Below are 12905 nucleotides of genomic sequence, written 5' to 3'. Positions count from 1 at the left end.
CCCTGGCTATTGCAGGTCATTTGTAAGGGCCAATGATCTACCCTCTTAATAAGTATTTGAGAGGGGAGAGAAAGCAGGAAATGGGAAGAAAATTTTGACTTGCATGTGAAATAGTCAGTAACAGTCAGTAACTCCTGAATATGGACTGATCTCCTGAGTCAGTGTTTTGGCTCACACTCCTCTCCTTTCATCAATAGGATGAGGGAGCAATGGACCTAAATTGGTATCTTTCTTCCTTCTGTTACAAATAAAAGTGTGTGTGGGTTTTAAAATCTCACAAACGATTTCAAGTGTATACTTTCCTTCAATTTAAAATGGAGTTTTGTTCATTTTTATATTCAAATAGAAATCTGGAATCTGGAATAGCAAAGAGAAAATTTTTGCCCGAAATTTGAGCTTTATCCAAGTTCTTCAAGAAGTCTACGGCCACAACATAAATTGGTCATCCAAGGCAATGTTGAAGCAATGAAGCTGTCAGATTTGCCAACAGCCACCTCACTAAGCATTCAGAGTGCTAGCACCCAAAATGTGTCGAGATCAGAGATCTCCAACCTTTTTATGCCCAAGATCACTTTTTGAATTTAAGGGCAATCTAGGATCTACCCTGCACCCCCAGCCCATCCCCCACCCTCACCCACTTTCACCAGGCTGGGGTAGGAGTTTTAGGTTTGGGAGGAGGTGCGGGCTCTGGGCTGGGACCGAGGGGTTCGCAGTGTAGGAGGAGGCTCTGGGCTGAGCCTGGGGTCGGGGGTTGGGGTGCAGGAGGGGGTGTGGGCTCTGAGAGGGGGTTGGGGTGCAGGAGGTGATATGGAGTGCTGGCTCTGGGAGGGGGCTCAGGGCTGGGGGTTGGGGTATGGCCTCCCGCTAGGCAGCATTTACCTCTAGCAGCTCCCGGGTGGGGCAAATGGGGCCCCATGCCGCTCCCAGAAGGGGGCCAACGTGCCCCTGAGGCCCCCGTGGGGGCGGGCAGCACATGAAGCCATGTGCTGCCTTGCTCTGCAGGCACTGCCCTTGTAGCTCCCATTGGCCACGGCTCCCCGTTCCCGGCCAATGGGAGCTACAAGGGTGGTGCTTGCAGGCAGGAGCAGTGCACAGAGGGAGATCCCTGCTCCCAGCACACTGGCCGCTTCCAGGAGTGGCATGGGGCCTGGGCAGGCAGGGAGTCTGTCTTAGCAATTGACCGGTTAGTGACCACTGGGTCTAGATCATGTTATTGCCCCTTGTACTGCTGAAGAAGTTTCTTTTATATATTTTTCCTGGATTGAGAATATTTCACTATTCTGGGTAAAATTTTCAAAGGAGAGGAAGGGAGTTAGCTGCCCAGCTTGAATTAAAATTCAGTGGTATTTGGGTGCCTAACGCCCTTGAAAATTCCAAAAATATGGAGGATTTCTGTGTAATATAGAATGAATGTAAGGCTGCTCATGTGTTGGATTAATAAAAATGGACAGCATGATCTCCCACACCTTGGCCATGTCTCCTTCCGGAATCCAGTGTGTCTCCCACTCCTTTCAGCTGTTTCTCCACAAGCATTAATCTAAAACTATTGTGGTGTTGCTAAATATTTACATAGGGCTATACCAGGCCTGCACAAAACACGACTGGAATTTACACAAGGCATGGTCACTGCCCCAAAGAAGGTAAAATCTGTATCAGACAAACATTGAAAATGAAGCTAACTGTAGAAAGGAAGGGCAGCAAAATGAGGGGCAACGGTTCAAACAAAGTCTCTTTATGTCACAAATGAAGTTCTGACACTAATTACAATTGGGTATCGGGCTGGGCAACAGGAGAGAGAACACAGCAGTGGAGGCCACTTGTGAAAACCAAGGCAAAAGAAATGGGTCTTGAAGATGGGGCTTGAAGGAGGAGAGTGAGGCTGTTGGGTGCACTGGAAGAGGGGCTTTCATTCACAAGTGAATTGAGTTGATGGGAATGAAGACAAGTTTAGGAAAAGGAGAAACCAAGGGAGCAGTGGTGGGTGAAGAGGGGCCAGACCATCTGGCATGAGTTGCGGTAGCAAGGGCAGATGGGAGGTGAGATGTAGGCAAAGCCTTAAAAGTGAGGATGAGGAGTTATAACACTTTGCAGAAAGCCCCCACAAAAGGAATCTAGGGGGCTATGGGAGAGGGAGGAATGGTCCATGGAGTGAGAGAAAGATTATAACGTGGCTACAGAATTGTGGCTAGACTGAAGAGGGGAGGATCAGGGAGGCTGAGGCTGAGGTGGTTCCGGTCAGAGAGGGGCATGTTATGTGAGCCAGGCTGTTAGCAATGGGGACTGAAAAGAAGTGGTGAATGTGGGGATGTGAGAGAAGTGAAAGGGTCAAATGCTTCACTCTTAGATGTGAGATGGGGAAGTGAGTAAATTGTCAGTAGCAAAGGTGAAAGTGGGGCAAGTTGATACATGTTTACATCTTTCTGCCCTCCATGCAGACTCTCTCTATCTTTTTCCTGTGCCAATGACACTTCCTGTGTTCGCCTTCATAACACCAACTTCTTATGTTGATGAGTCCAGTTAAACTGATATCTGGTCCTACCATGGGTGGCAAGTTTGTAGAAATTTTGGTGGTGCCCAGAACCGACCCCCCCCCAATTCTGCCCCCACCTGCCTAAGGCTCTGGGCGGGGTTTCGGGGGGAGGTATGGGGTGCAGGTCCTGGGCTGGGGATTAGGGTGCAGGAGGGGTGCAGGCTTTGGGATGGAATTTGGGTACAGGCTCTGGGCTGGGGGTGGGGGTGTAGGAAGGGGTGAGGGGTGCAGGCTCTGGGAGGGAGTTTGGGTGCAGGCTCTGGGCTGGGGGTGGGGGCGTAGGAAGGGGTGAGGGGTGCAGGCTCTGGGAGGGAGTTTGGGGATAGGAGGGAGTGCAGGGTGCGGGCAGTGGGGCTGAGGATGAGGGGTTCATGCTGTGGGGGGGCTCAGGCAGGGCCGGCTCCAGACCCCAGCGTGGCAAGCACACGCGTGGGGCGGCCCTTTCCCGGGGGGGCGGCAGGCTGGGCCGGCGGACCTGCCACAGTCATGCCTGCGGGAGGTCCACCGGAGCCCTGGGACGAGCGGACCTGCTGCAGGCATGACTGCGGAGGGGGCGCTCGTCCCGCGGCTCGGCTGGACCTCCCGCAGGCATTACTGCGGCAGCTCAACCGGACCGGTGAACCGCCCGCAGCTGCGGGAGGTCCAGCCGAGTCGCGCGACCAGCGGTCCCTCTGCAGTCATGCCCGCGGGAGGTCCGCTGCTCCCGCGGCTCCGGGGCGCCTCCCGCGCATGACTGCTTGGGGCGGCCAAAAAGGTAGAGCTGCCCCTGGGCTCAGGGCTGGGGCAGAGGATTAGGGTGCGGGGGGATGAGGGCTCAGGGCTGGGGCAGAGGATTAGGGTGCGGGGGGATGAGGGCTCTGGCTGGGGTTGAGGATTAGGATGCCGGGGGATGAGGGGTCTGGCTGGAGTTGAGGATTAGGGTGCGGGGGGATGAGAGCTCTGGCTGGGGATGAGGATCAGGGTGCAGGGGGATGAGGGCTCTGGCTGGGGTTGAGGATTTGGGGCATTGGGGAGGTTCAGGGCGAGGGCGGAAGGGCAGGGTAAGGGCAGCCTGCCTTGCCATTAGTGGAGGGCAGGCACTAGGACCCTGCGGCAGCAGACAGCAGTTCTGCCGGGAGTTGCTCTACTCCAGCAGCTCAAGCAGGCAGGGGAGAGGCGCGGCTGCTTTTTGTCAGGGAGGGACATGGCGCGGCGGGGGCGGGGAACACGCACGGGGAGGGGTGGCAGGCGGGGGCAGGGACCTGCTCCAGGCAGGGACGCGGCGGGGTGTGGGGGGGAGGCCCGCAAGGGCCGGGGCCCGATCCAGACAGGGCCGGGGGAGAGACCCAGCTCCAACTATTGCTGGAGCAGGGCCCCCGGCCCTGAATATTTCTGGAGCCCGGGCACCGCACACATATATAACCTGCCGCCCATGGGTCCTACCACTTGCACAGCTTGCCTCTTGCTTGACATATTTGTTTGACATAATTGTGCTAACATGCTACTCGATATGGATGTCTCTGAGGTCTGGTCTACACTACGGGGGGAGGGGTCGAACTAAGGTACGCGACTTCAGCTATGCGAATAGCGTAGCTGAACTCGAAGTACCCAGTTCAACTGACTTACCCGTCCAGATGCGGCGGGGTCGAACTCCGCGGCTCCAAGGTCGACTCCGCCACCGCCGTTTGCGGTGGTGGAGTTCTGGAGTCGACCGGAGCGCGTGGGGAGTTCGAACTATTGCGTTGTGATTAGACGCGATAGTTCGAACTCCGAGAAGTCGAACTCACCGCGTCGACCCGCGCGGTAAGTATGGACCTACCCTGATAGAAAGTGGTGAATGGGCCCAAGAATCAACTGCGGTAGCCCTAGAATTCCATGGCTGGTCCTCTCGACACATTCCTGGGGCAGCTGATCTCTCCATGGCTCTATGGATCCAAGATTTGTTTCTTTGTGTGTTGGAGACAGGATCCATAGTTTCATCCTTGATCTATTCATGTTTATGTATAATAAAAACTTCGGGGATCCATATATGTTAATCACTGGTTGTCTTAATGCAGATATTCTGTAAGGTCTTTAGTAGACTTATCCATATTATTTTCCATTCTTTATCTTGACTTGTTTTGAGTCCTGTGATAATCTGTATTGCAGTTTCACTAGGATTAGAATGTAGAATACGCCTTCATGTGTGTGTGTACTTATGAGAAACTCTGATTTATTTACTAGGGATTAAATTTTCAAATGCACCCTCATGAGTTTGGAGTCTGAAGCCCATTTTCAAAAGTGACTTAGGCAATCAGGAGCCATTGACTTAGGAAGTCTCATTGGAAGTCAGGGGGACTGCAGTGCCGAAGTCAGTGGGACTGCAGTGCCGAAGTCAGGGGGCTGCAGTGCCAAAGTCAGGGGGACTGTACTGTCTAAGTAACGTTTTGAAAATGGGATTTTGGCTCCACTTAAGCACATTTGAAAATGTTTTGCTAGGTCTTCAACTGTCTGGGAAAGATCACCCTTGGTTTTCTCCTCTGTAAGCAATTCTTTTTTGTATTTGAAGATAGCACAAACAACAAAAGTTGCAGAGTTGGTATGTCAAAGTAATAGGTTATATATATTAAGTTTTCTGTGCCTGTTATTTATAATCCATGCATTTTCCCCTTAATCCAGGAACAGAGAATCATAGAATCTCAGGGTTGGAAGGGACCTCAAGAGGTCATCTAGTCCAACCCCCTGCTCAAAGCAGGACCAATCCCCAACTAAATCATGTCTATGTTGGTTCTGCATTAGAGCTAAGATCTGAGTTAACTGTAAATAACAGGTGACAGAGTAAAAGGAATTTTTTAAATCTTACTTTGAGTTGGGTCCTAGAAAGGCAAACCACAAGACAATATTTTGTAGACATTGATATACTGTTAATGAAGCCTGAATTTTTGTCTGATTGGTATAGCAAGAGTGCCCAATTCAGTTTTTAACCAGGAAAGGATTTCACCCCTTGTTATCAGCTCCCAACAGTAGCTGGTACCAGACCTTAGTAGCAAAATAGCTAGTATAAAGGTTCAGCAGTAAATTTCACCACATTGTTTTCCAAAAATTAATCTTTTCATAGAATCATAGAATCTCAGGGTTGGAAGGGACCTCAGGAGATCATCTAGTCCAACCCCCTGCTCAAAGCAGGACCAAACCCAACTAAATCATCCCAGCCAGGGCTTTGTCAAGCCTGACCTTAAAAACCTCTAAGGAAGGAGATTCCACCACCTCCCTAGGTAACCCATTCCAGTTCTTCACCACCCTACTAGTGAAAAAGTTTTTCCTAATGTCCAACCTAAACCTCCCCCTCTGCAACTTGAGACCATTACTCCTTGTTCTGTCATCTTCTACCACTGAGAACAGTCTAGATCCATCCTCTTTGGAACCCCCTTTCAGGTAGTTGAAAGCAGCTATCAAATCCCCCCTCATTCTTCTCTTCTGCAGACTAAACAATCCCAGTTCCCTCAGCCTCTCCTCATAAGTCATGTGCTCCAGCCCCCTAATCATTTTTGTTGCCCTCTGCTGGACTCTTTCCAATTTATCCACATCCTTCTTGTAGTGTGGGGCCCAAAACTGGACACAGTACTCCAAATGAGGCCTCACCAGTGCTGAATAGAGAGGAATGATCACATCCCTCGATCTGCTGGAAATGCCCCTACTTATACAACCCAAAATGCCATTAGCCTTCTTGGCAACAAGGGCACACTGTTGACTCATATTCAGCTTTTCGTCCACCGTAACACCTAGGTCCTTTTCTGCAGAACTGCTGCCCAGCCATTCGGTCCCTAGTCTGTAGCAGTGCATGGGATTCTTCTGTCCTAAGTGCAGGACTCTGCACTTGTCCTTGTTGAACCTCATCATATTTCTTTTGGCCCAATCCTCTAATGTGTCTAGGTCCCTCTGTATCCTATCCCTACCCTCCACTGTATCAACCACTCCTCCCAGTTTAGTGTCATCTGCAAACTTGCTAAGGGTGCAGTCCACACCATCCTCCAGATCGTTAATGAAGATATTGAACAAAACCAGCCCCAGCACCGATCCTTGGGGCACTCCACTTGATACCGGCTGCCAAAAATTGGTATATCTCCAATTATTACCTATCTCCTAGAACTGGAAGGGACCTTGAAAGGTTATTGAGTCCAGCCCCCTGCCTTCACTAGCAGGACCAATTTTTGCCCCAGATCCCTAAGTGGCCTCCTCAAGGATTGAGCTCACAATCCTGGGTTTAGCAGGCCAATGCTCAAACCACTGAGCTATCCCTCCCCCCTTTTGAAACACATCTTTGCTCTCTTCTTTCCACCACTAAATAAATGATCTTGGAATTGGGTGGTATAAAGTGGGGACATCCTGTGGTCTGATATATTTGGAATAACATAAAAACATTTTCTAGAATTCCAAAAAGATGTTTTCCTTTGTCTCATATCTTTTGAATACTTTAATTTCTTTTCATTGAGTGGCCCATTCTCTTGAAATATGTTTTAGCCTGAGTGTAAATTTGAACCTCCAATATTTTCCTTACTTTATCATTCCAGAGTAAACTCAAGCTTTATTGATATTTACTTCCTTTAAGCATTTCCAATTTATAGACTTCATAGCTTATTTAGCTTAGTTTATTTTATATACTAACATTTTAATATATTTATTATTTCAAATACTGCTGCTCTTGTAGGTTTAAAAGATGAGAAAGAGGCATTGTCCAGCTCTATGGCTAATTTATAAATCCTAAATCTGTGATAGTTAACTATCAGATTTTTTAAACTTCAGCTGAAGGTAGTGGATGTCTTCCTGAATGAGAGAATCTCTGTTTTATTGATTGATGAATTTTTTCTCTTTTTTTTAACATCATAGTTGTGATCCTCTGTACCTCGGGAGAACACCCAGCACCCCCATGTTCATCCTTTTAAAATGATTGTGTGGTGACCAATGCAAAGTTTGTCATGTTGGGTGTCTCCGGAAGGCTCATGATGCACTGAGCATTGTTGTTATAGTGATGTTATAGTAATTGTTGTTACAGTAATATTATAGTAATGTTATAGGTTATAATTTCATGTATACAGTTATGAGGCTGAAAATGTTCCTCATGGCTTAAAACAAGCCTAGGCAAAAACTCTCTAAGAGCACTAGGCAAAAACTCTCTAAGAGCAGTGGGGCAGTTCACACTTCATCAAGGCATGTATGGGACAAACCCACCCCAGACTCACAGGAACAAAGGATGCTGGCCTAGGCAGCAATAAAAGGATCTGTTGGACTCTTGAATGAGTCACCCCCCTTCCTTTGGTCAGTTTGGGACTACAATGAGGTAATGGTCACCTGACTCTGAAGGGGGGAGGGGCAAAGCCAAGAAAGAAGAAAGAACATGATAAAAGGGAGACGTTTGCCATGCTCTTCTTCTCTCTTCCACCTCCATCTACAGACATCACCACCAAGTGACTGACACACTGATCAAAGGGGAGAGCCTGGCTGAAGGGCAACTAGCCAGCCTGTGGTGAGAAGCATCTAAGTTTGTAAGGGCATTAAAAGTGTTAAGATCGGCTTAGAATGCGTTTTGCTTTTATTTCATTTGACCAAATCTGACTTTTTGTGCTTTGACTTATAATCACTTAAAATTTATGTTTTTAGTTAATAAATCTGTTTGTTTATTCTACTTGAAGCCGTGCGTTTGGTTTGAACCATGTCAGAGACTCCCCTTGGGATAACAAGCCTGGTACATATCAATTTCTTTGTTAAATTGACAAACTTATATAAACTTGCAGTGTCCAGTGGGCATAACTGGGCACTGAAAAATGGAGGTTCCTATAGTTGTGTCTGGCACTGGAGATACTGGCTAGTGTCATTCGGTTGCACAATCTAAGGAGCAGCTCACATGCCAGAGGCTGTGTGTGAACAGCCCAGGAGCGGGGGTGCTCAGAGCAGAGCAGGGCAAGGCTGGATCCCAGAGTCAAGGATTGGAGTGACCTAGTAGATCACTGGTCCAGATAACACCAGAGGGGAACGTCACAATGGTATTACAGAAAACAAGGTAGAATGCTCTCTGACTTTATGACTTCTTGGAAGGAGACTGGAGATCTAGATAAAGTGACAAATATTGCATTCCTGTTAAAAGAACTGATGCTGTAAGGGCAAAGAATAAAACGGTACAATAGAGATTATTCAAATTACAGTACTTGCTGTTTTACTGTTGCCCATTAAACCTTCATTTCAACCTTTGCTAATATAGTTTTACTAATTATTTTATTTTAATGCATTAATAATCAATAGATCTCTTGTCATTTCTACTCTTAGTATTTGCTTAATGAATGTTTCCAAGGAAGTGAATAATCTTTTATTCGTTGACCTTTTTAATCAGTGACATTAATTCATTAACATTTTACTGGGTTTCAGTCAGACTTGTGGAGACTGGGGAATTTAGAAAAGAAGGTTAACCTGAAGCCTATTGAAATTAATGGGAAGACCACCATGGTCTTTTATGAGCTTTGGATTAGGGCCCAGAGTGGGTTAGTTTGATGTCAGTCATTCACACTAATGACTGGGAGATCCAGTACAGATCACAGAATTTTGCGAACGAGTGATTAAGTAAGCACAATACAAAAGTGAGACTAATGTGTCACTGTCAGGGTTCTCTCCCCAATCTGAACTTTAGGGTACAGATGTGGGGACCTTTATGAAGACCCCCTAAACTTATTTCTACCATTTTAGGTTAAAAACTTCCCTATTCCTTGGATTAAGTAACGCTGCCACCACCAAGTGATTTAAACAAACATTTAGGGAGGGCCACTTGGAACCCTACCTTCCCCAAATATCCCCTTTTCCTGGGCAGGCTTTTGAATAATCTCCCAAGCCCCTACACCTCCTTTCCTGGGGAGGCGTAAGAATAATATCCTCACAAATTGGTACAGGTGAACACAGACCCCCAAACCCTTGGATCTTAAAACGATGAAAAAAAAACAATCGGGTTCTTAAAAGAAGGTAAAAGAATTACCTCTGTAAAATCGGGATGGTAAGTACTTTATAGAATAACAAAAGACTCAAGAACATAGAGCAGGGGTAGGCAACCTATGGCATGGGCGACGAAGGCGGCACGCGAGCTGATTTTCAGTGGCACTCACACTGCCCAGGTCCTGGCCACCGGTCCGAGGGCCCTGCATTTTAATTTAGTTTTAAATGAAGCTTCTTCAACATTTTAAAAACCTTATTTACTTTACATACAACAATAGTTTAGTTATATATTATAGACTTATAGAAAGAGACCTTCTAAAACATTTAAATGTATTACTGGCACGCAAAACCTTAAATTAGAGTGAATAAATGAAGACTTGGCACACCACTTCTGAAAGGTCGCCAACCCCTGACACAGAGAATCTCTCCTCTAGGCAAAACCTTAAAGTTACAAATTCAGGGATAAACCTCCCTCTAGACATGGAAAATCACAAGCCAAAATAAAAGTAAGCTAACGCATTCCCTTATTATTACTCACTAATTCTAATTGAGGTGGATTGATTGCTTTCTTGATCTGTCTCCGGCAAGCACACAGAACAGACAGACAAAGAACAGACAAAACAAAGCCTTTTCCCCCTCCCCAGATTTTAAAGTATCTTGTCCCCTTATTGGTCCTTTTGGTCAGGTGCCTGGTAGGTTACCTGAGCTTCTTAACCCTTTACAGGTAAAAGGATGTTGTGCCTCTGGCCAGGAGGGATTTTATAGTACTGTATACAGAAAGGTGTCTTGCATCTGAAGAAGTGGGTATTCACCCACGAAAGCTCATGCTGCAAAACATCTGTTAGTCTATAAGGTGCCACAGGATTCTTTGCTGCTTTTACAGATCCAGACTAACACGGCTATCCCTCTGATAAAGAAAGGTGGTTACCCTTCCCTTTATATTTATGACAGTCACAAAATATGCTGTCCATTTATTTTTACAATAGCTATTTAGCTTTAATAATTTATATTTCATGGCAAACTAGTAGGAAAGGTATCATATAGTATTTTGCAGAAGTAATGATATCTAGTAACATGGAATCTCACAACAGTGCACTCCTATTAAAACTTTTCTGAGAAGAGGAGAGAGACCAATATTTTAAAAGCAGAACACAAATAATTAGAAATAGCAAATTGTTTCTGGCCCCAATCCTGCAAACATAAATCTGCTGAACTGTACTCATTATGGTTGTCCTTCTGAAAACAAGTACAGAAATGTTTGCAGATTTGATGGCTTAGTAAGTTCTCTATATTTATTTTCCCTTTTTATTAGCATTTACCTATTGTAATTTAATTAATTTCTGCATTACAGCTGATTGACTGAACTTGATTTATTTAGCAACAATGCCTCTTCATGTCTATTACCAAACCTGGCCTCTAACAGCACATCTGTTTATTTAATGCTGACCACATTTTTCCATCCCAAGCTTTAATTATCTACTCTCTCACATTTCCTCTCCTGTTGCTTTATTCCACCTTTAATTAGACTAATACCAAAATAACAATGGCAAACTCTACATATATTTTTCGAAATTCCTCTCATTTTAGAGAGAAAACATTTGAGATCTTTCCCCTATCCCCCATGTACTATATTTTGAGGAAAACCCTAGAGATTGTACAAATTCTTAAGCATTGATCATTTTAATATAACTGCTTCATCCCTCTATTTGTGTACTGTAATCTCCATTGGATTTTTTCTCTCTGGAATTTGGAGGTGTTTGAGACTCTGAGAGTTCTTGGTTCCAAAGTTATTCTATCTACCAAATGGGCCCCAGTCCATGTTTCATTAGTGTTATTTTAATTCCCTCAGCCTCCATCACCACCTTGTCTCTTGGGTTTGTTTTTGTTTTTTTTCGTGTGTTCAGACTTCAGCCTTCTAATATAATGTCGATGGTGGAGAGTTTGAATGATGGTGCTTCCATGTTTTATGAAAAGTTTGAAACCTACTTTCCAGAATGGCTTTCATTTAAGCTGTTCTGTTAAACAATTTATCCCCATGGCTTTTCCTCCCTTCTCAGACAGCTCAAGCATTTCATGACACTATCTCAGCTGTTTGGCATAAACAGTGGCTAGAAGCTTATAAGAGCAATAATTTGTAAACTGGTGCTCTTGCTGTAAGCATGTAGTCCATCTGATAGACAGGCCCTAACATCACTTGGTTGTTTTAATGTAAGATTTGGGGTAACTTCTAGGGACTGTCCCGATATTTGGGGCTTTTTCTTATATAGGCTTCTAGTACCCCCCACCCCACACCCTACCCCTGTCCCGATTTTTCACACTTGCTAGCTGCTCAGCCTAGTAATTTCTGTCATTGGTTACACACTGCAGAGGTTTCCATTGTCAGTGGGAGTCACATATGCATAAACAAATGGCAGAATATGATGTTTCTACAGGTACATTTTTTACAGTTAAATGACAGCCACACTTAACTGTTTCCCAAGTACAGATTCAATTAATTCCCAAATACAAGAAGGCCTCAGTTTGGGGAGAAAGTGTCAAAATTCTGGCTTGAAAAACATACAGAAAAGAATGCATTGCACCTACAAACTTAGCCCAAACCTTTCAATTTATCTGAACTGAAGTAACACCATTGCTATGAAAGGACTGTGAGCGAAAAGAATATTCCAGGGAATAAGATGCATCATTCATCCCATGCTGCTTCTGAATTTCTTTATGCAACACTGTTACAGCTAGTAGTTTCTGAGATGGAGAATCCCGAATAAAAACAGTGTTGTCTGTCGTACAGAGTAGATGAAAACAAGGGGGTTGAAAACAGATGGTATTTTTTGCTTTAAGTGCTTTAAATAAATACAAGCACGTGAAACACCTGTATTGCTTAATATTTGTTTTCTTTGGGAGGAGAGAAATCATTTTATAAGAGGAAATTTATATTTTGCTGAAGGTTAATGGATAGGGTATATTTGTCAGATAAGAATCTTATTGTCCATTTATTCAATTCAGCTTCAGGATAAGCTGTCTGAAAAAGACAAGGAGCTGAAGACAATAAAGCTGGACTTAGAACTGCAAGAGTGAGCTACAGAAGCTAAGATTGCAGAAAAGACTACAGGTATAGTAGACAAGCATTTAACAGATGGCCCTATGGATCATACAGTACCACGGTTGCCATATGACGTGGCCTAGTGACTGTTAGCTGTCGTCAGAGTGTTACCGGTATGGTGCTCTGCTCTCTCCAATGTTGATATCACTCGGCTGCGTTCCCTCTGTGTGCTGCCCCAGCTCTTTGAAGATAGCTGACACAGCAGACCCGACGAGAACCCCCAATAACCACAGAGTCCAGTAAGATGCAAAGCCACGTCGGCTAGGTTTATTGCAACCTCGGACACCCTGGCAGGGTCCCCGTAGATTACTTAGTCTACCGGGCGTACTGTGACAGAATGCCTCT

The sequence above is a fragment of the Mauremys mutica genome, chromosome 16 (assembly GCF_020497125.1).
Source record: "Mauremys mutica isolate MM-2020 ecotype Southern chromosome 16, ASM2049712v1, whole genome shotgun sequence".
NCBI classification, from domain to species: Eukaryota; Metazoa; Chordata; order Testudines; family Geoemydidae; genus Mauremys; species Mauremys mutica.
This window is presented reverse-complemented; position numbering follows the sequence as displayed.